The sequence below is a fragment of the Buteo buteo genome, chromosome 21 (assembly GCF_964188355.1).
Source record: "Buteo buteo chromosome 21, bButBut1.hap1.1, whole genome shotgun sequence".
Classification (NCBI taxonomy): domain Eukaryota; kingdom Metazoa; phylum Chordata; class Aves; order Accipitriformes; family Accipitridae; genus Buteo; species Buteo buteo.
Window position 1 is genome coordinate 23580778 of NC_134191.1, and position 24140 is coordinate 23604917.

At 38.0% G+C, this 24140-nt stretch overlaps 1 protein-coding gene and 1 long non-coding RNA gene across 6 annotated transcripts in view; one reads left to right on the top strand and one right to left on the bottom strand.

The window, feature by feature from the left end:
* The window catches only part of RAF1 (Raf-1 proto-oncogene, serine/threonine kinase), an 80106-nt gene extending 57991 nt beyond the window's left edge, over window positions 1–22115 (bottom strand). Inside the window, exon 1 of the mRNA XM_075053091.1 lies at window positions 21992–22115. The gene's annotated coding sequence lies outside the window, so the exon portion shown is untranslated. The remainder of the gene's footprint in view (window positions 1–21991) is intronic.
* The window catches only part of LOC142042790 (uncharacterized), a 67330-nt gene that overhangs the window by 13344 nt on the left and 29846 nt on the right, over window positions 1–24140 (top strand). Inside the window, exon 3 of one of the 5 annotated variants that reach the window (XR_012653852.1) lies at window positions 12635–13261. The exons of the other annotated variants lie outside the window; for them this stretch is intronic. This is a non-coding gene — a long non-coding RNA (uncharacterized LOC142042790). Of the gene's footprint in view, window positions 1–12634; window positions 13262–24140 lie in introns of those variants that run through there. 5 annotated transcript variants of the gene reach the window in all.

Sequence of the window (24140 nt, forward strand, 5' to 3'; positions counted from 1 at the left end):
GTAAGTAGGAAGGCAAGAAAGTTTGCTAGTAAACATAACTTTTCATTATACTTGAGACTAAAAAAACCATACATTGAAAAAGCACAATATTAGATTATGAAATAGTAGATTAAATCTTATGCAAGTGAATGCAAAGCAACAGTCTGGGAGAAGACAGCCTACATCACATGTAAACAGTAAGGGGTTCTGGTTTAGCTCTTGTCAACCAGATAGAGAGATGTGGGATTTACTGTGAATAGGTCCCTAAAAATGCCAGCTCAGTGCTCAGCGATGGTTAAGACAAGAAACAATGTTAGGAATTTGGGATGAGAGCTGAGAACAAAGCAGAAGAGAGTACTTACTGCATTGTATAAATTAAGGATGTACCCACATTTTGAATACAGCATGCAGATCTGTTCCTGTGACAGAATATATGTTTAATAAAATTAAGAGGAACAGAAAAGGGCAGCAGGGACTTTTGGAGGTATGAACCAGCTTCTGCATGGTAAGCAACTAACTAGATTAGGACTCTTCAGCTAGGAAAATGAAAGGATGACACAGAAAAAAGAAGTTATTTTTATAAGACAAGTACCTCTCACAAGCCTATATAGTCATCTCCTAGGGACTAAAAAGAATAAGATTTAGGTAAATTGAGAAAGTAGGTACTCTGCTGTATATTTGTAGGCATTTCCTATCCTAGGTTCTCACAGCACTTCACAAACCACAATGAATGCAATGATAGATGATTAGGAAGAGTGCTGTAAACAAACAAACAAAAAAGTGCTTTCCTCCTACTATGACCTCCCATGTTATAGCAATCAATGGAAAGTTTTCCTGAATTGGAGGCCGATTTTCTATTTCTGTGCATTTGAAAGTCTTTCATAGTTTTATGCTTTCTGTAAGTTGCCTTTTGGGGTTTGTGTCCACCTTACTATGATTTTACATTTAAAATACCAGAGCTAAGAGCTTTTAAGTTCTCATTTAGAAACAACATTCACTTTCTGACAAATGACTTGTTGCAGCTAATAGTGCTCTTTGTTCTGCAGTTTCTCCTTCTTAGGTTTGGAGGGAAAGATCCTTTCAGCTTTTTTTTTTCTTTTTTATATTAGTCAGTGGATTATGTTGAGTCCCTAGAATAGCATCTTTAAACTCTAAACCATCTGCAAGCATTTTATCCTTTTAGCTGTTACTTCAAAATGAAAACAGAGATTGATTTGCCCAAGGGCACATGGTAAGTTAATGAGGGAGATGGGGAACAAAATTGAGGAGCAAAGGCTGGCAACCTGTTGTTTCAATATCCAACTTCCCCCAATGATTTTTATTGTATAACAACAATCTTCACTTCTTGGCAACAGTTATGCTGCAGTTTCAGTATACTGCCAAACACTTAGAGCTACATGAGATATGCTAGAGTTGAACAATATTGAGATATTCTTACACATCAAGATTTCAGTTTTGTATTATCTCAGTACAGACCACAGTTAAAGCAGAACATGTACCCTATTGACAGGGTACAACTGGAGAGTTTTAGAACTAATTTACAAAGCGGGTGCCTTCCTTTTGTGTAATGGGACTTCTCACAATTTGACTACCACATTTAGAGACAACTGTGAACTGAATTAACAAAGTTCAACTTCCATGTATTTCTGAAATATTAAAATACGGATCTTGATGTTTTACTATATGTAGTAAGTATATGAAGTATGATAGAATTACACAGCAAATTCCCAACAAAAAGATGTATATACAGTTGTTTTGAAATTAGTTTCTACTTTTACAAAATGCAGCCAATATTACAAAACTTATGGCTTAGATTTAGTGATGCCTTTGTTATTTCACAAAATCCTCACAAAATTCTGGAGAGTGCATGTTTTGCCTTGCTTGACCTTTGTTTAATTAAGCAGAATAAACACACAGTTGTTTCTCCAACACCCAGAAACTGGAGGAAAAAAATAGCAATATGACATAAAAATACTTAGAAAAGTTTTTATAGTGAAGCAGAAATACCATCTGGTTTAATTTGAGGGGTTAAAAAGTTGTTCTGTATTTACAAAAATTTTGCAAATAACCTGAAAAATCCTTGGCAGGTATATCCTAAAGAAACATCTGGGGTGTTAACTTGTGGAATAAAGATGTGTAGAGTATATACTAAGATGGTGGTCTCAGGGTTTTTGTTTATACATAACACTTTTCTTGGCAATACAAAGCAGTATTAAAGTATGCAACATGTTTAAAAAAAGCAAGTTTAAAGCACACAGGATTGTCATCCCAGATTGCTCACCAAAAGTAAAAACAAACAAACAAACAAACAACACTGCCTCCCAAACACCCCCCCCCAAAAAAAACAACAAAAGAGGCAGGGAGGGAGAAGAAAGAGAAATAACGTTTTCCCATGCAGGTATTCTGGAAACTGTAGCAGACTCCACCCAACATAGTAAACAGACAGTTTACAGAAAAGCCAGGCTCAAGAGAGAAGTAAAATGAGGAACTCTGCAGTCAGAAAATACAGAAGTTTGCTAACTAAATAAATATTCTGTGTTAAAATTTATCATTCTGATTCTAGGAACTAAGTGATATGACCACAGTCTACAAAAATAGCCCCAGAAGGAGTCACATGGAATGATGTAATGTGAACATGGAATAAATCCTTGCTTTTTTTAAACTGAAAAATTTATATTCAACTCTAGGAAGAACACAAACCAACAAAAAGGTTAGCTCTAGTGCACTGAATCAGGTCAAGGGCAGCATTCATCTGTATGCATTTGATGCTTACATCAGTATCCCATGGTAGAAAAGTTTTATACTAACTTTGACATAACAGTGCAAAGCACTGCACAGAAGTAATGGATAAGACCTTCATTTCTGGAAAAGTTACTCTGCATTAAATGCATCATCATATAGCCACTTAATTACTTCTGTTCAAGGACAGAAATAGATATGCGAGTGTTAAGCAACCCCATTATGAGGTTCTGTCCTCATGAAGGAGGTTCATGACTTCTCGAATATGAAGGATTTTTGGTCTGTTGCTTTTCTACCATATGTTCTTGTAAATAAAGGTACCCAGAGAATCTGAGATACAGTGGAGGGCAGTGGATTGCATTTCAGTTTTGCCAGCCTGCACTCCCACTCCTACAGTAATATGCTCCAGGATAAGGTTTTCCAAAGTCTGAAGTATTTTGAAGAGACCTTATTAAAAATGTAATCCTAAAATATTTCTAAAGGAAGCCAGAAAGAAAATAAAACAACTTTCAAGATTTCCATTAAAATATATTGGAAAACAGACACCACACTGCTGAGCTGTGAATGGTTAAAGAAAATTAATAGCTGTATGCAATGTGCTAATACACTAATGCAAGCAAAGAGCGTCATTGCATATGCCCTGGTGCATGAGATCATTGGCCAAGTGGCTGGATATTTCAAACCACATGAGAGGAGCATTGCTCCTTCCAACATGGAATGTGGCCAGAAAAGAAAAAAAAAAGTTTTAGAATCTCCTTTAAGAAAAAGAAAAGCAAAAAAGTGACCCTGCTATAAGCTGGACATGACTTGCCACGTCCATCTTTTAGAATTTATCTTGAATTTAAATTAGCCCACAAATAGATTCTGTGTTATCTTCTCTTTCTACCACATCATAACACCATTGATGAGCTCAGCAACAGGCTCATTTGGCTTTGGAGCCTGTCATAGTTCCTGGTTGTTGAAGTTACTCTTATTATCCAGCTCCATTAATTCCAGTTTTCTTTTATTCTGGAGTACTTGAATGTTCAAGTGTGATGCTTTGTGCCATTTAGTTCTTTTCATAGAGCTAGGTGTTAATAAGGAAATAATGTGGTTTTAAGATAAAATGCACAATAAAAATATTTACAATATTATAGCAAATTTTAGATTATAATGAGCAACAATTACAAAGGCATTGGATTTAAAGCAGTGAAGGGCTCAAATTGTGACTCTATGAGAGACTTAGTCAAGTCACTTAAGTAAGTAAATAAAATATACTTAAGCAGACGTTAAATGCTTTACTGGCTCCGAGATTAAGTTAAACACAAGGGAGAGATTTTCAAGAATGCCAGAATTATTTTGTTAGTGTAAGTGCATCAGGTGGGAAAAATTGTGAAGTAGCAAGGCAGTAACAGGGAACATCCCTTGTTAGCCACACTTGTAGCTCCAAAAGAATTGAAGCAAAACTGTGATATTACACCAAAATAAATTTTTAAAATCCTGTTTAAGGGTTAGATTTGTCCCTTGGGGATGGTTGGTTGTTTCTGCTCCCTCAGCTATCCCCAAAAGATAAGGGGATAGCATACATCATATCATTACCACCATTCTCAAGTTTACTTGACCTCGAATCCAAGAGCTTTTTCACACCCCCACATTTTACTCTTCTCTCTAACAGGGGGTTAGTTCTGCTTCATGTCCTAGCCTTACTGTTGCTGCTGGTACAGAAAGAAGCAAAGCAGCATTTCAGAAGAGTTCTGTCTAGTGGAGGGCTGAAATCCACAGTAGGGCTGGAACTTCTCATATCCTCACAAGACCGATACCAGTGCTCACCAGAGTTGCATGATTCAAGGAAGTCACAGGACTTGGCGACACTGAACTAGAAAGACTGAGATGAAATAGTCAGCTCTGCTGTGAGTTATGCACATGTTCATGTACTTGGGCTATGTCTAAAGGGCTCTGAAAGAGCCATCTCCAGAGCAGCTATAAGCACAACACATCTGAGCACCCATACCTGCTGCCCTTCTGCACGCTGCTCGCACTGCATGTTTACCAGAATATGCTCCAGCTACACCCAAAGCAGTACCAAGAGGTTCGAAGCCTCTGGAAGGTAGGTCATGCTGCATAGGCAATCTCAGGTTGTCTCTGTGAGACATTAGAGACAGCTTTAGTCTCCAATTTTCAGTCTTGTTCTTTGTTCTCTACACTTCCATACCTCAGTGAGGAAAGATGAAGCAAAGATAAGCTAAACATCACAAGACTCCTAGGCATTAATGTAATGAGGACTCAGTTCTACTATTTTGGAATGTGTTTGGAAAATGTTTTGTTTGGTAAGGGTCCATAGCCTCCTGATGCCTCATTTTTCTATCCTTGAAATGGAAACAGGCAGGCATCCCTTGTTCTTTCAACACTTTCAACTGTATATGAGGCATCAACATTGGTTATGTGAGGGACGTACTCATTCATAAGCCAGACTTCCTGTTAGCATTGGACACAACTGCAATATCGACAAGAAAAATATCTCTAATGCTTACTAATACTGGAAAGCTAAAAAAAAACAAACCAAAAAAAACAACCAGCCAACAAACTGTATTAATGAAGAGTGAGACACTGGAAAACAACAAAAAGCCCCTTTAAAATTTTGAACAGGAAGAAGTATTAAAGAGCATACTCAAATAGAAAATAGAACTATTTACTACATAGCAGAACTATTTACTACATAGCAGAACTATTTACTACATAAAGTTTCCACTTCAGCCATGAATCAGCTATATAAGTGTTATTCCACTTATGGTGGATGAGAGGCAAAGTGAACCATGGAAGTCAGGCAGGAGTAAGCCTCACTGATGTTCCTGGGCCATGTAGGTGTCCATGCACAGTAAACTTCACACCTGTAAGAGAATGTCCCACCTGCAAATAACATATTCCTTCATCTGAGGCATCTGCCTCCCTTCTTTGCTATGGGGCATGGGGAATGAAGAGGGAAAAAGACTCTCAGTCACCAGTAGAGAAACTCATCATAGAAGGGCATGCTCTCCAAAAGCATATACATGCATATCCTTTTCCACTAGGAAAAACTGGTTCTGATTTAAATTTAATCTTTTTTTTGCATTTATGCACTCATAGCATTTGTACATTTGTTCCAGACATCTGTAAAATCTTGTATGTCTACCTAGGAAGAGTTTCACTAGTGTGCTTGCAGCATAAACAGTCTGCTTTTGCTGTCCAAAACATAAACAGAATCAAAATTAAGAATTACTCACTTCTCAGCATACTGAGATGACATTATAATATTATGAACATTGCACTTTTCTGGCTAGCGGCCCTGTTTTCCTCGTGCCCTGTAAAAGAAGGAAGAAAATTGACACTCAGCTCATGTTGCAGTAGTTGGAGATCCTTAATTGCCCCTCTGACATTATTTTATAGAGGCTATTTGGTCAAAAATTGTGTCTGAGAAGTATCAAATGCAAATGCCATCACAAATCAGCAAGTTCCCTAAAGAATATAGGTGATAACCACTTTGTTTCCAAGCTGACCTGTGACATGCAGTTTTTCTCTTACTTTGACTCATCTAATCTGTACTGGGGAGGACAATGAAATACTGCTGAGATATAACATTCCAGGCATTCTGGAGAATAGCAAGTAGTATTGCTTACAAATCGTTTTTGAAAATGTATGAAGACTTCCAGTGGGAAGTTTAAAATCAAGAGGTACATACAAGTTTTTGTCTGCATTAAGCTCTGATCTCCTGAAGCCAGTCATACAACAACTCCTCAGTTTTATCCTGCAAAGGGAAATTCTTCCACATATCACTAGTGGTATGGCTCATCCATGATATAATCTTGGTCTGGCTTGAGGAACAGAATATAGTCCCTGACCAATTCCTTTGAACTTTGACAGTACAGCATTGTTAATTCTCATGATTCTACCAAGAGCAGAATGATTCTGTCCTGTGATCCGGCCAGTCTTTTGGAAATCCAGCAGCTCCAGCTCTCACATCATTTTCAGCCCTGTCTGTGGAAATCTCCTTTGACTATCTGCTACTCCCATCTTCTGGGCTAGAGCATCTAGGTCATACTTCACAAGGCTGATGGACCTTTCTTTCTCTCCTTCAGTACCCAATATGATTTTTTTCAGCTGAGGTTAAATGGGAAATAGAATCATTAATGCAGCCCTCATAGGAAGAGCATAAGCAGAAAGTGCCCAGAAGTCCAGGCCAGCCCTCGTCCCTTCTCCCTACCATTCCTGCAAACAGTGGGTCAGTTGGGCTTTGCTCTCCCTCTCAGTGTGGAGGTGGACTGCAGAACACTCGGGGTTTCCTCTATTTGACTGGAGGACTCCAGTCTAGAAGCCATCTCAAGCCTGTAATAAAAGCAGGTGCACACTGCAACCCACAAGGAACAGAAATGTAAATCAGGGCAACATGTAAATAAGGACATCAAAACCATGATTAAGTGAAAGCTGGCTACCATAAGTATTGATGAGGGATGTTGTCATCAGGTGGATCACTAACTGATGTAAGCAGATAGGATGGTGGAACAGAATGTAAGGCATTACTGGAAGCCTTTATTATGAGGCAGTTTCAAAAGTTCCTGCACCCCAAAGGCAAATTGCATTCTATACATTTAGGAGAACCTGCAACATTACAGACTCAAGTTCAGAGTGCTTGGGATAATCAAATAAATAGATATATACACACACTCTCCATATGCTTTTCTTGGTTTTGTTGTTGCTGTTGTGGAAGTTTTCTTCCTCGAGGTATTTTGGGATCCAGCCTGTGCTTTTTGATGTTAATTCTGCAATACCAGCACCAAGTTCATAGTTGAAGATACTCTCCAGCTATTCAACACTGAGAGCCTACGCATAGCTAGTATAAAGAGTGCTAGCTGAAGATTAAGTAATCAAAGTACAGAAAGTGGCATGAAGTCATAGATACAGAACTCAGTCATTAAGATAAAGGAAAAGAGTTCAGAAACAATATACGTTAGGTTTGGGTTTTGTGCATTCTTTGCACTGCTTGCCCCCCTCCCCGAAAAGAAAAGATTTAATCTCTCCCTTTTAATGATGTCTCCAAGACTAGACCATGAGGGGAGAAGAGAAAATGAATCATGATCCATTTGTTTTCCCATCACAAAGCATACTAGAGAGGGAGGAATCTGGTCTTTCAGATTCTACTTAGTATGAAAGGGGATGGTGCTAGGGGAGACAGAGCTAGTTGAAAACCCTTGAAAAATGAGGGTTACTCTGGTGCTGTATACAAAAGGCTCAAGTAGGATGCTTCTGCTCTAAAGAAAGTTAGTTTTACCTCTTTTACTACTTTTATCCGAAGGAAGGAATCCAGGCTTATTTAAGCTGTAATGATTGCACATATATTTCCTAGCTTGAGTCCCATAACACTGCAGCTGTATTTGGAATCTGCAAAACAGTTCTTTCTGGATTAGAAGGTATTTAATCATGGGGTAGAAGTGTTTTAGGAAAAGCACCCTAAGAAGTTTTAGAGGATAGAGCCAAGACCATTTTTGAAGCTTGTCAATAAAATAAAACAAACATTAGGGGTAGAGTCTCTTATCTACATGCTAGGCCCTCAGGTTCTGCCATAACCGAGTTGCATACCCAAACCCAGCTCTGGTGGCTGGTTTACAATAGGACTTTGTCTCTCCTGATGGAACTGGTTTACTTCTATAAATACACAGGAATAGGAGTAAAACCCTGGAACTTATTTTGTCGCAAGCAAGTGGCCTACATTATTTGATAAGTTGGAATGAAAGGATGTCTCATCCAAGCCAGAAACTTTGTCTTGGAACACCAAAACCTTCCCTGACAAAAGCTTCACCAAGATAAATTAATTTCCATGCAAAACTTTTGGCTTTGAATCTCATTTTCCAATAAAAAAGCATTTTGTCGAAAGATTCTTGATCAATTCTCTTTCTGAACACATACATTTTGAGTAATCACTGTGTAGGACAAGGAAATATTTGAAAATCATGAGCTTCATCAGTGTCATCTAACAGATGCATTTTTGCATAAGTAATTAACTTGAAAGAAATACACATAAGCATTCTCTACTGGTTTGCAGTTATTTTCAGGGTATAGTGAGTAATCTAACACTGCCTCTGAAAGCAGCTGCAATTTATAGATGAGTAATATTTACATATGAATAGATTTTGATCTGTGAACGACTAATTTCTATTTTTTCAGAAAGAGATTAAACATCTTTTGCATCCTGTTAGAAAGCAATTACAATTTATGTGGGCAATTCAGTATTGAACGCTGCAGTTAGACTGGAAGCAGTATTTCATTCTTAACTTGTTCAGTTGCTTTTGATATTACCCAACAAACTCCACTGAAGCAGAATCTTAAGGCCCATCGAGTGATAATTTATGGGACTCTAAGCAGTTAAGTTATATGAGCAGAAGGGAGTCTGAATGTTTTGAATTATCTTTGTGCTTACTTTAAACCAGATACATAATAAGTCTTTTTTCATTTGAGTACTTACAATATATGTACATTGCAAGAGAAGATGTGATCACAATATATCCACGTCAGTTTTAGTATAGGTAGAACAAGTAAAAATAACAGTTAAAATAAGTTATTATAGATGTCAACCTAGAAAGCAACTTTAATATATACATGTTCCCAGGGGGCTACTATAAATATTTATGCTTAAGATGACTCCAGTCAGTTTTATTGACCTTTAGACATGTAACAATATTAAAGAAAAATATGCCTACCAATCCTCTAATACAACCTTCACTGGGAATGTTGATACACCCTCTGTAGGAAACCCAAGTGCAACATTTGAAGAGGTTCAATGTTTATGATATAGGAACTGTTCAAGAAGTTACTGCTAACGGAATTGGATATATCAATCTCTGGGCATAGTTACTGGCACTAAGATTTCTGAAATACATTTTTCTTGGATAGTCTCTGGTCACCATTTGCAGAAAAGTTACTGTAAACAAGACAAGCATCACTAAATACCCAGTTTCCCAATAATTTTTCCCTCCCCTTGTGGAAGATGGACTTGAGTATTCTATGTCTTATTACTACAGTATAGAGGAGGGACCACTAAAGCTTTTTTAATATGGCCAGTATGCTTTTGTTTGCCATCTGGCCTTTTTAAAGAGCAACACAACATGGATGTAAAAGCTACCAATATTGCATTAAGATTTCCACAACTGTGTTGAAAAGAGCTGTGAAATACTGCATTTTGCTTGTTGAATAAGAAAAATAATTTTAATCTGCTGGTAGTTGGAGACACTTAAGCAATGAGATCATAATCTTTTTATAATCTCCTAATTTAGTGTGTAATTGAAACCAGGAGAATAGAAAAACCTGTCTTGAAGACAAAATGTCTATTTTGAGTATGCATCGACTCACATTTGGAGATACAGGATACAGAAAGGTGGGACTTGGGGCAGATTGTCATAATTAAAGGGGCGGGGTGCAATAGCATAAGTGACATTTTTCATATAAATTGATAATAATATAAAGGTGTGGTGGGTGTGGAAAGTAGGAAGAGAGGCAAACACTGGATAAGAAGTATTAGTGTGAAGGCTACACTTGTACTTCAAGCACAAAGCATTCATTTTGCCAAGTTCTGTATCAAAGAAGGATGGGCCTGCTGACTCCGTGGTTCATCTGTAGTATCTTTGTCCATAAACAGACACTTTAGTCAGTAATCTCTTTCATTTACAATAATCCTGATCATAATATGAGTGCTTATTATGTGCCATAGCATCTATTTAGACTTAAGAAAAGTGATATAACAACCAAATTTTAATCTGGACAATTATATAAACAATATTGCACAAGTTTCTGATTAAGACCTAAATGTGTAAAACTTGGCTCTGGTTTATGTAACCATTCTTCATTAGCCCGCACTCAGGAATTTGAGTAATTCTTTGGTGAAATAACAAATTTTCCACAAGCCCTTGATAGCAAATAAACTTTGAATGGAAGTAGCATATGCTCACATGAGTTAGAAATTCACAGATTCATTAGCTCTTTAAACAATATTAATTGCTTGCATACTGCTGAAGGAATTAGGTTGTCATGGCATTCTTTCAGCTTTGTGTCTGTAAGGAGAATTGGGTCAAAGAAAGAACCAGAAAAAGGTAGGCAAAGCATTTATTTTGGGTTTTGAGACTTTGAGGAAAGGACTATGAACTTTTGGCAATATGTGAAGGAATCCAAATGCAAAGCCCATGAAAGAAACCAGATTCAGAAAGGTGCTGGAAAACACTTTGTGGGAGGCGCTCACTTGCAAGATCCGAGAGAACAATTAAATCCAGGAAGCTGGCGGGGAGACTGAGGTGGGTGGGTTAGATGGAATTGAAGCAGGTTTTGGTTTGTTTTTCATAGCACTACACTAAGCTAGTTCTCACAGCTTCATTCTGGTGGATGGATATGTCATTAATCAGCAAGACAGGACACTATAAACTTGATTTTGAAATTGAGGGCTGCCTATCTGCAAAAAGGTAGCTATTATCATCCCTCACTTTTGTAGCCAGAGGAAATGGTTCCTTTACATTGCAGCCACTTTCTACAATAGATGTTCAAGTCACATCTGGTTCAGTTGCTCTCTTACATCCCTTGGCTACTATTTCCTTCTGTACAATAGAAAGTAGCAGCAATGTGAAAGACAACATAGGAGCAGGATACTTTTAACTATCCTAATGTGATCTCAGAGATCTGTGTATTAGAATGTGCTCAGAGAAAGATTTTTATTGATAGAATAGAAAAGTGATAGGGAAGTGATTTCCCTTGCATTCACTCACATACACAAAACTACAGTGGTCTGGGTTCTAGACAGATTTGAACTCCTCTTAAAGAATTTAATCTTGTGTAAATCTAAAAATAATAATAGGGTAGCATATCATTAATTTGATTATTCTTACTAGTCTTTCAGATACAGGTTCCTTCAATTACATTAGGAGAAAGGAATGGTTATCAAATCTGTATTTTTTTTTTTAATCTCAGTGCATAGGATCATTGACTTCTGTAATGGAATCTAGCAGTATTTTCTCAGGAATAAAATTGCTGCAAGAATCCCATCTTCTACATGCCCATATACTCCCAAAGCATCACCTACTATTCACAGTATAGAGGTGGAAACTTTGATGGGAAGGAGTTAATCTGAGCGGAAGATAAAATAGCCAGTTAGGCTGCACATCCACTAGTTTGTAAACTAACTGCAGGGATTGTGTAAATTCCCGAGTTCTGGTTGCTCGAGTCACTATTGCCAAATAGGCTTCAAGATCTGCATACTTATAAAGTATTTCTAAACAGTATTTATTTAATGTATGAGCTGAATACATTCAAAATACCTTCAAAAAGGACACAAAACTGTCACAAGGGTCTCTTATGCACCTTGTGGAAACAAAGAATTAGAGCTGTCTTCAGTCCATGTGCAAACTTAGTAATGCTTTTCACAATTACCATGGTACCAATTTATCATACATTAAGTGCTTAGCTCTCTCAGGATAGTAACCATATATTTTTGTACTTAGTGAGCAATATATGATATACTGTTCAAAGTAAAACCATATACACAATTTGAAACCCTTGCTCATAACAAAACAAGATTTATAAATGTATAGCCAGCTCCAATATATAATCTGAAGAAGACCAGAGCTGCTTCTGCACCTTGAAAACATTATCTTTGATTAAATAGTGATTACAATCTTCCCTCAGATAAAAAAAAAATAATATATGTTTATATATATTTATGTATATAATTTCAAAATCAAAGCCTTGTACTTACTGCATCTTCTTCTGCATGTCATCTGATGGCATTGGGAACAGATCCCAACATCCCAGAATGCAGCTTGGCAGGTATTAGTCTCCTGCTTATAATGGGCTCTCTAATTGCAATGCATTTTTTTTCCCTTTTGAACTAGCTAACTAACCTGTAATTTTTCTTGGTATCTGCCCAAAGGTAAATGAAGTATCTGATACACCCAAGGAATTCCTCATCTGCTACAGGTGACTTTGGACTGGGAGTTGCCATCACCAAATAAGAATGAATCTACATGTAGCCAGGTTTCAATAATATCCCCAGGCAAGACAGATCGCTCATGCTTCCATTTTTATACTGTTTATTAGTTCTTATAAGAAGAATAGTGAAGCCTGCATGCAAGTCTCCTCCCCTGAGCTCCAACACAAGATTGAAGCTGAGAGAGATTCTGATCATTGAGCAAGTATTGACTTGATTTAATAAGGCAAGAAGAACCTCAACGAGCAATTGCTGCTGCTACCCAGTAGCTTCAGGTGCTTAGCAATTCAGCATATCAGCAATAAGTACACTTAAGCTTGACCCACTTTTTCTTCCTCATTTTGCAAAATCAGGGTTATTCTTGTTACTTTGCATTTGGCACTTTGCACTTAGGCAAATGCATTACAATAAAGTATCTTCCACTGTGACAATTTGAAAAGATTCTGCTATTAATATGTCTAGCTGTTAAAAGTCAATGCATATATAAAAGTGGGGATGAGGCTGCAGAATTAAATGCAAATTAGCATGCAGTGATAATGGGTCTACACCAGCAAAAAAAAGGGCTTGAACTAAAATACTACCTTTTCTTCCCTTTTCCTCATTTTGAGAAACACTGAATTTGTCCTGCCTTCTGTTCCTTCAGCTGTTCCTATAGCCTCTTCTTCCTGCTGGCATACTGAATGGAAGATAAGAGACTTACTGTCCTCACCAGCTGTCTTTTTTCTCCAGATTAAGACAGTGGTTGCTGGGCAGCCTACTTGTCCGTCAGTGGACAAAAGTCTGCCCTCTCACTTAGAAGGTAAACATGCAGATTCTCAAGGAGTGGAACCACTGTGACCAGTATAGTACTTTTTTTTCAGCTGTTTCTTCTGTTGAAGATCTATGTTCTCCAGTGCAGCAAGTTCATGGACTTCTCCTTTCTGCAAGAGCATAGAGGGGAGGCAAAGAGGTTGCTGTCTGTCTTTCTTTTTTTTTTTATTATGCCCATTCTTTCATTGTGGCCTCTGCCTTGTTCCACATGTGGGAAAGTAGGCAAGAATCCTGAGAATAGTATAGGACAAAGACAAACCAGGCTTTTCACTCAATATACATGAGCTTTGGGTAGAAAGAAAGTAAATTCATTCTCTTGTGGGGAGATGAAATGTTTTGCTAAAATGTTACGTGTCTGGTCCACTGGGCAAGATAATATGGTACTAGAAATACACAGCCTTCCCCCAGTAAACCATTTCCTTTTATTTGTAGTCAGTCATCAGATAGGCCCTGTGTATGCCACGGTATAGCATTGTTCTGCTTCTGGACAATCCTTTTTTTGTACTACTAGCAAGTCTCCACTTACTAATGCAGGTGTATATCCATGCAGATTCAAAGTAAAAATAACACATTGCATGTAAGCCAAATGCAAAATCCTGCAGTGAAGAAACTAGATTCAGAACTCACACACACAATCTAGACAATGCAGAATGAATGTTGCAAAACATGCTAAGACAATGTCTGCCAATATCATTGTCTTGCTTCGAAGCACGAAGCCATTTCAGCACACAGGTAAACTTCATGAATTTTTTCTTTTGTATTTCTGGTAAAACATTCACCTTCCTAACTATGGTTCTCATCAAGAGATCAACTACTTTCACTTATATCTTTAAGTATATATATTTTTAAAAAAGTCTGAGCTAGACACCAGAAAAATAAATAATCTCAAGTACTTGAAGTTTGGCTTTTGGAAAGCACAGAAACTACAGGATTTATAATAGAAAGTCTGGGATAGCCTTTACTCTAGATAGCAGCACTGCTTTCTCTGCCTGAAGTTTCAAGCTTCTGTTTTCATAACTGTTTCATGTCATTTAGTTCTCATAACTACAAGGTTCATTTCAAATCCACTACAGATTTCCTAACAAAAAAGGTTGAATAATTTTCCATATGAAAACTGGGGAAAGATACTCAGTTTTAGCCAGCTTTTTTAGGTACCAGTGAATTGGTAGACAAACAGATTAAATGCTAGTTTCCTAGTAAAAATAGAAAAATTATTCCCATGTATATGATAAGAAGTAACTCAAGTAAAAGTGAGAAAAAATAAGCTGGTGGTTGGGAGGACTTAATTTCAGTTCAGCTTAAGAAAATATTGTCCTGGTATCCATAAATTCATGGGTTTAGTTCAAGCAATTTTTCTCCATTGCAGTTCACACTCAGTGGGAAGCAGGCTGTGGTTCAGTAACAGTCTCTGACATAACATGCCAGGCTTGGAAGAGCTTTCAACACTAGTTGACATGTTTGTGACCTCTGCTTAGGAACAACTAAAGTCCTGCATTGTCCATGTACAGGTTCCCCGTTTTTAGAAAGAGAAAAGGACATTGTCAATCTTGTGGATATTATAAAGCAGAATCATCTGTTTCAAATAGCTTGTTGGCAAGGATCTCTATGAGATGATTCTTTATGTGTATGGTGCTGCTTTGATTGGCACGTGGTACAGTGGGAAAGTTTAAAAGATTACAGGTATGTGCGTAGACATTTTACAAAAGCAAAAAACAACCTACAGGTACAGCTAAAAATACCTGTGCATAATATTCAGTCAGCTAGTTAAAAATGCTAGTAAAGTCCCAGTGTCAGAGGGAGTGAATCTGTCATCATTTAGCAAAAATATTTATCCTATTTTTTCCTTTAATACAGTTACTTTAAACTATCACTATTTCAATAATGACATACTGTAAAAGACGGAGATTTGTGGCTTGGCTTCTATAGTGTGGTTCATCTTTTAGATTTTTTTTTAAAGACTTCTGTGTACACAGTTGTATTTGTATGCAAACAGTATTTGTGCAGGTGTCTATCTGGTGTTTGGGGCATGCAAAACAAGGGCTTGCCAAAACTTTGATTTTTTTTTTTTTTTTTCTCCCCCCTAACCAAACAATCATTTCACATACTAGAGTGTTTGGGCACCAGAGGGATGTGTTCTTCCATTTCAATAAAAGTCCACATTCTTTATGGAACTACTTATGCTTTCTTCTTGTACTGCAAATGAATAAGGGTACAAGATAGAGTAGAATAAAACCTTGTGACAGAATTCTGGCATCTTTCTCTGCTGCCTCCAAAGTAAGAAGGGTTCTGTCTTAACCCCCTGACACTTACTGCTACCGGATACATTCCAGGGTAACAAAAGCTGATTCTCACCAAATTTGAGGCAGGGGAAAAGAATGATCCCTCACTGGAAATATTCAAAGGAGGGAACAAACTAAGGATCCTCAGACATGAGATTCTTTAAGCAGGGACTTCTGTACACCTTCTGGAATCAAAATGAGCAAATATTAAATTTGAGTGTCAAACTGAATGTACTTGTATTCAATTGATTGTAAAAGTTAATATAATTCTGAGTATCAAAATGAACAGGTATTGAATTAAACTTCCAGTGCAGGATGATTAAAAATGGAGTAAAATCAAACACATCTTTTGTGGGAGAACTGCGTAAATCCTTTGTGCAAGGATCAGTTCACTGGCAAAGGGAACACAGTTATTTTCTTGCAAACGCTGGTCCATCCTTTGGCTTTGCATGCAGCTGCTGCTCTTGTTTATAGGTATGGCACCACTACCCTCATTTGGCTTTCCCAGTAGGAGTGATATAGTATCTTTGTGCTTAGGAGGAAAAGTACAGTCAATATTCTCATGTTCCTCTACCTAGACAGAGGTACGAGAAGGAGCACAGAGCACCCCTGCACTGCACACAGCACAATCCATACTATAGGAACAGAAAAAAGATAGCATTTGGGCTTCAACAATGAAGTAGGTAGCAACCACACCAACTACAACAACAGAATCCAGACTAGCTAGCAAATGAGGCAGTGCTAACCTCATTGTGGTATGCAGAGTAGATAGCCAACAATATTAATCTAACATACTATGAATGCCCAGAATACTCATCCCAATCTTTTTGTTTCAGATTTTGAAGAAGTATGGGATATCTGCCAATGAAATTAAATATAGTATAGCTTTGGAGCTTAAAGGGAAAAAGTACAGTAACCTAACATTCTGGAAAAAAAATCTTACTACATTTCCATTTTGTTTTTCTTTCTCCTACAGCCTGATTAATGGTAATCTATTAATGACTTGGTTTCAACTGAACTGAAGTTGGGAATACAACTTGACATTACTATTAACTTGTAAACTCCTTCTTCAAAGCAGATGACAAACAATATATGCTTCATTGTCAAACACAAGCATGTATCACTGCCAAGAAAAAGGACACTGGGCACAAGGGTTCTGTTGGCTCTTGTTTGGCATAGGTCTATGTTTATAAAAAAAATGCACTTCCAGTCATTTGGGTGTGGGGCTTTTCATGGAACAATCTTGATTAGCTTGCTTTCCTAAGGAGAGGAAGCTTATGTAATGGTTCAGTCTATCTCTTCTCCAAATTTCAAACATATTTGATGCATGAGCCAAGGTATAAAAAATAATGAAAATTTCTACAAGTTTCTTGGAAGTTAGCAACTGAAGACAGAAAAAGGAACCATGTTCATTCCCCAGCTGAAGGAAAGAAAGAACTCAGAAACCAAGCATTGTACACTCTACTGTTTACAATAGCAGGCTGGCCAGTCAGCATTTATCTAAAGCTGAATTAGCCACAGTATGTGAGGCTTTTGCCCTGTGGGGGTGACACTGAAATAAGAAACACAGTTAAGATATCCTTATTTATTATAGCAGGGAGAAAAGGTGCTTTATGGATGAGACCATATAAATCTGTAGTAAAGCTGCCTTAGTTGTGCTGCTCATAGAGCTTTTTTTTTTCTTGAAATGTACTCTAACATTCAAAACACAATAAGCATGGTCTTCTTGTTCTTAAAAAGCATGGTGCAATACTCAACAAATTGTACCATAGCTGAGGCACCAAATAATTAAAATACTGGGTGGAAGTATACACAACATGTTGGTCCTTGGCTAGAGGACCATAGTTTATTTCATGTATGAATAGGCAAGGGTGGTTAATAACTTTTGATCTGTCTCTCTAAGATCATTTTGATTTGCTCAGGTTGCCAGAGAATGAGAATCTGAATGCAGCTGCTGAAGCGGCTGTATGTTGACTCAGATTTTTCTGAGGAATAAAAGCAATGCAGTGGTATAACTGTGCAGGAAGCTTTGTCCAAAATCATAAAATGCTCAACTTTTTTTCCTTATAGCATGGCCCTATCTATGTCATTCCTTTTTCATTTGTTGTTCTCAGCCTGAATTCCTTAGATAACTTTGCTAGAGACTTGAGTTTTATTGTAGATATGGAAAACTGCCTAGAAGTTTTGCTCCTTTGTTGTTCTGGCTACTTTCCAGCCTCAATAATACTCAAGATGCAACACATTCAACTTACTCCAGCAATCATTCTTTAAACTAAGGCAAAAAATAAAGGCAACCTTACAAAATGAACTCTGTTGCTACCTTAGTTAATGACTTCAGAAACCAGTAAAAGTGAGTTGTGACCTGGATCTTTGGAGGGCTAGTCCGAGCTCTGCTATACTGGTTATGTGGGCCTAAAATACAGCAACAGGTAAAGGTAGCAGGGTTAGTGTACAGGTCAATAAACATTGCTCAGCACTGCAGATCTTGAATTACTAATGTTTCTATGACCATCCCATAAACAAAGAATTTTGATAGCACACATTTAAATTGTCAGTGCCAGTTTGGCTAGCACCTGCTGCTGACAATAGTGAAAATGCATGTGGAGGAGACACCTGGGTTATATTAGACAACTCTGTTAACAAAAACTTAGCTGACTTCTGTGAAACATTTATGGCTACATAGAACCAAAAGAAAAATACAGAATAATAGATGGAGTTACATGAAGCCTATAAAGACAGTAAGCTAGATTTTAAAGCTGTCCAAGAAGATGACACATAATATACACTATACATCCAAGTGGTATAACCATGCCCACTTGACATTTCCAAACATAAAATCCTGATTTCTGTTGCTTATTAGTTTGCCAACAGATTATTTGGCCTGTAAATTTTCATGCTGGGTCTCTGCCGTAAGGTGATACTGTCTGTGTGTGCGTTCATATGGATAAAATAGCAACAATCAATTTCTCAAGAAGGAAAAATAGTAAACTTTACTCTGTTAAGCATTTTCCAGCTATTTCTTTGAAGCTGAAGCATGCCCAGCCTTTCAAGCCAGTGCTTCAAATTTGCTGAGTTAGTTGCTTTGGTTAAGGTTGACATCTTGTAGACTGATAAAGTTCCCCTTGCTGGACATCCACTGGTTTTATTTGCAGGCTGAATGACTTGTTCATTTACGGTCCCTAGCAAACTGAAACAATTAACAGCATGGGCTTCTACATGGGCTGCAAGGGGCCAAGGCTGTGCCTGTTATCCTTTCTTATGGTGGAGAGAGAGTTTAAATGTTGAAGCCCTGAAACTTAAAACACCTGTGTCAAACCTCTCAAGAAACTTTCCATGTTCCCCAGAGCATACCCCATGATCACTGTTTGTGCTTTCAGAGACATGTGATAAAGGCAGAACACAATGCCCCGACTTTGCATGAGACTTCTAACACATTTACTCTTTACTTAGAGGGTACATCGGACAGAAGATAAGATGAAGAAAGAAGATAAGTGATATTCCTATCACATAGTTTCCTCACTACATTGAAACAGATCTGGGACTGTGCTAAGCATCTTTCAAGTTTCTGCAATTCTTTTTTGCTGATCTTGACCTTTCTTCAGGACTGTATCTTTCTGCCGCTCCTAAACATCAGTTTATTTTGACATCATTCTATCCTGCAGTTACACTGGATCTTTCTGGTACAAAAGCCTGCTTGTCTCTTCCTCTGTGCTACTCATAGCTTCCTGTGAGCTTCAGTGAGTCTGTTTAGGTTCGCTCACCACTAGTAGAAACCGTGTGGCCTTGAGCAACTTAGCCTCTGCCTCAGTTCCCCATTTTGGAAAAGAGGAATTGGTATTTCATGTCCTCTACCTTTTGTCTTGACCTCTCTTTCAGTTATAAGAAAAGGTAGGGTAGGGTTTTGTACAACACATGTAATAAATTAATTTTACTGAGTGGTGAGAGGAAGGATTTCACAAGAATGTGGATACACAGAGGGAGAAAACCTGGACACATACAAGACTGAGGGAGTTAAGAGAAGTTATGATTCTGAAGCAGCTGAAGAATTTAAGGGTCAAGCAGAAACTCCAGACCTTCCTGTGTGCTGAATGTCCTGGCTGACATAGGCTTTGATAAAGGAGGATATTATTGCTTTTCTTGTGACTTCTGACCTGCTGCCAGATATTGTCCAACTGTGGACAGTCATGAAAAAGCTTGGGATTTTTTTTCTATCAGAGGATATGAGTGACTGTTATTTCCTTAAAATTAATTTCAAATAAATAGCTGAAATGTATTAAACCTCAGACTATCTAGGAAAAAAATGTGAACCCCAAATCCTTGGGCGGTGAGTTTGACAGTTTTCTCTGCTAACGAGAAATTCACTCATCTTTATTAAATAGAGGCTTCAAAGGATTTGTTCTATAGCTGAAACAATGGTTAGATGAGGTATTACAGGAGCCAAGCAGGGCTGAAGAGCAGGAAGGTGAACCTCTGCTATATGGGTACAGTACCTGCCTCAACGGGGTTTGGATCCTGCCTTACCTTTCTGGCTATTTCATAACAGCTGTGAGTCCTCACACAAACTCTGCCTTGAGTTACACTAAATCACTGACTTGGTGAGTTGCGTAGGATAATAGAGCCATGTGTTTAGTTCCTTTGTACTCTCAGAATCTCTTACAGTAAGGTGCACTTAATCAGCTATTAAGTTGCAAACCTGATGGGCTGCAAAACTATAAAGGAATCTGCCATGTTCATATACATAAGTAACAGGCATTTTGCATATTTATTTTTATGTGTTTTTTTGTTTAGAACACACACAGCCTGAGACACAGTGAAACAGCTTCAAATGCCTGTCTGATGGTTCCATTAGCTTTTTGTCTGCTGTAAATTAAAATATATAGGTCCAAATTTCATCTACAAACTTAATGAGGGAAATGAAGAAATGTAAATTAGCAGTACAGTTTTTAAAATATTTGGATTATTAAAATATTTGTTAAATTGTTATATGTTATTACAACATTTCATTTTAGCTATACTATTAAAAAACAATTAACTTGCATAAAGTGCTACATGTGAAGTACTTTCAAGGTCATGCAGTTGGGACGACAGAGGTTTTGTCTTAGAGTATTAGAAGGAACCCCAATGAAAATATCCTTGCAGTTTTAAACATCCACTTAATACTGTCAGGAGATCCCTTCTAGGTTTCTTTAGAATGTATAGTGAGAGCTACTGTACTTAAGATCAAGAACCAAAGCACATCTAAAAATTGCATAACACACAAAGCCAAGGAAGCAAGGTATTAAGTCCTATTGCTTCATCCACTGCAATAGACTCTGTTGCAGCAATGCATTAAGAAACTGAAGTAAGAGGTAAGACGAGACATTGCAATAGCTCAGCAACATGAAGCAGGGCTGGTTCAGGTACACAGAGCTGAACTTTCAGTTTAGTATGAAGGAGCAGAACTTCACAGCCCTCACGAGTGCTAATGAGTCCCATGACTAAACTGTGGCATACTTGGAAATTGCAATCTATAATACATATAATCTCAATCATCGTTTGGAAACTTCTGACCTACATGCAAACTTCCAAGGAGCTACCACTGCAGATACACTATCACTGCAATTACAGGTAGCCATGGAGCTCTAGTATTGTGTATATATAATACATTGTTATGCAAACATGCATCTACTTTTAAACCTCAGTTTCACAGTCATCATGGTTTTAATTTCAAAGCATCAAAAAGGAGGCAGAAATAAAGTCTCCTGCAAATAGACCTTGATTAAATCTAGAAAGAATTTTTACAAACAATTCAAAACAGGCAGTCTGAAACCCTAAAATGGAACCGTGCTGGTCAGGAAAGGACAGTCACAACAAATATTGCACTTGAAAATGCAACTTTGTACTGGTAAAACTTAAGTCTTGTGCTGGTTTAATATTTAAATAGGAAAAGACAATTTCAAAGATCATTAGATTTTTCCTCAGAAAATGAGGAAAATCCTACCAAATTCTTTATATGAGGTTCATAGAATGCCCCTTAGAAATAGCAGTTGGGCTTTTCTATCTCACCTCAGACTAATTAATGTAACCTTGTGGAACAGGTCCAGCAGGTATTTAATCCTGACCCTTTAGGATTCACAGATTCACTAATCTTCCATATGTCACTGTACAATTAAAAGCGCTGCAAAAGCTGTGAAAATCGTGTTTCCCCCCAGCCCGTCCCCCCGACACTCACCAGAGCCTGACAGTTCTTCCCACACCCAGCTAGCCCGCTGGCACCATCAGTCGTGGTTTTGGATCCGAAGGAGAAGTCTAAAGGCTGGGACCGGACCCCGGCTGGGAGGATGTGTGCAAACAGAAGCCAAGTGCACCTGGGGTTAACAGTTCTTAGGGAAAGCAAAGGCAAGAAGCAAGACAGTCAGTGTGATTTGCCTTTCCAAAAGGCTCTAATGCATTCTTTGTGTTAGCAGAAATACCTGGACCCACAGGCTGAACTCTTGAGTGTCACATGGGTGACAGAGCTAAAAAAGGCAAACCCATAGGCTTAATTTAAACTCCCCCAATATGTTAGTGTTTTCCCCTGAGACTGCTTATGTGCCTCTTCCAAACTTTTCTACAGTTTTTCTGGAATTTTAAAATCCCACTCTCCTTAGTTTTGTACTTTTTCACCCTTTTATTTTTAGATTCAGTATTTCACAGTGGTCTGTAGAGTCTGCTTGACGCCAGCAAATGTAACTGGATCCCAAGTCCCTGCAAGCCAGGAATTGCAGCCATGATCAGCATGCTGCCGAGAGTGCAAACCTTGGCACTGGTCAAAACCAAATAGTCTGAATCCTCTATTTATCTTACGGTAGGGCTTGGGAAACGAGGCAAGAAGAGTTCATCAAAATGTAAAGAATAACTGGGAAGGGTTAGGAGTAAGTAAATAGAAATCAAAGATGCAAATAGGTCTGTTCTACAACAGATTTGTGTGACCAGACTTTTAAAAGAAAGAACAGGGATTTACAAAAAAACAGAGATATTTCATTCTCTAGTAACCTAGTAACAGGACAGGCATGCACAAAGCAGATTGCCTTTGAAAAAGGCTTGTGTCAGCAAGGTTGACTTTAGTGGAATAAATAAGAATAGCCTGCTTGGCAGCAGGTCGCTGCTGACAATAATCTCACAGGTCAGATTTTCCAAGTTATGGTGGCTCGTTTGATATAAACGTAACTGCAACTACCAGTTCTGTTTAGGATTAATATGGGCCACCATCTTCCACCCAGCCTTTGGTGAGTAGGTGTCAGGTTTTTACCTTAGTCTTTCATGGTATGCAGCTGGAATAAATCTGGTCTCTGATACTAAGGAGCTGTATTACCTCGCCTGAACTTACTTTTTAATTTTCTATCACTTCTGGCCCTTTCTTCCTGTAGCAGAGAACAAAATGAAGAGTTGCCAGTTTATCTGATTGAGAAATTGTTCATCCTAACTATTCTAGGATCTGTAACTATGGTAACAGTGTCTACAACGGAGTGTGACTGCTTCACGGAAGAAAAAACAAGTGTATCGAGGCAGTTATTTCCCAAAGGTGACATGATGAGTCAGCAGCAGGGCCCAGATTAGAATACAGTGTTCAGACTGCCCGTCCCATATGCAGCTCACTAAACCACTCTTCCTCCTGCAGCCTCCAGGGAATAAAGTTCATTTAGCTAGGTGGTAAATGCTCAACTCCTGCCCTCGCACTTCACCTTGTTACTTATCTAAGTTTTGGCAGGCTTAATTGTTTGTTGCCAAGAAAGAGCGCAATCAAGAAAAACAGAGAAAGCATTGGTCTTACCATGGAACAAAGGACACTGCAACAGCAAAACTCTACTTGGAGAGAACAAGAACACTGGTCTGCCAATACATTGAATATATAGATTGTGTGTAACACTGAAATTGCTTGAAAATTAATTTCCTGCAAGGCAGCTTCTTGGTCTCTTCGTAAGTAACAAATGCAGAGTAAAAGAACTGTAAAACAGAGATCTTGAACAGAGCAACTAACATTGTCTGTGAGTTTTCTCCACTGCATAAAGTTCTATCTTTTTTTTTTATTCCTGGCATATTTAAAACTGGTTTGGACACATTATGTAACATGAGCATGTTTCCTTGGCATAGATGGTATTTGGTATTTGTATTTGCTCAACTAATTCGAAACTTGGACAGCCAGTCTGAAGTAGTTCTGCCAGCTGTAAGTGATGCCACTTTACATACACGCAGGAAGAGTTCTGCCTTCTCTGGTCTGCTGTGGCATGATCTGGCAAGAAGTTGTAAAAACGTGCCCTATGTAATCTCCTGCTGTATTCTCATCCTCTAATTTTTCAGTTACTCTTTGTATCACAGTTCCTCTTAGTTCTCCTTGATCC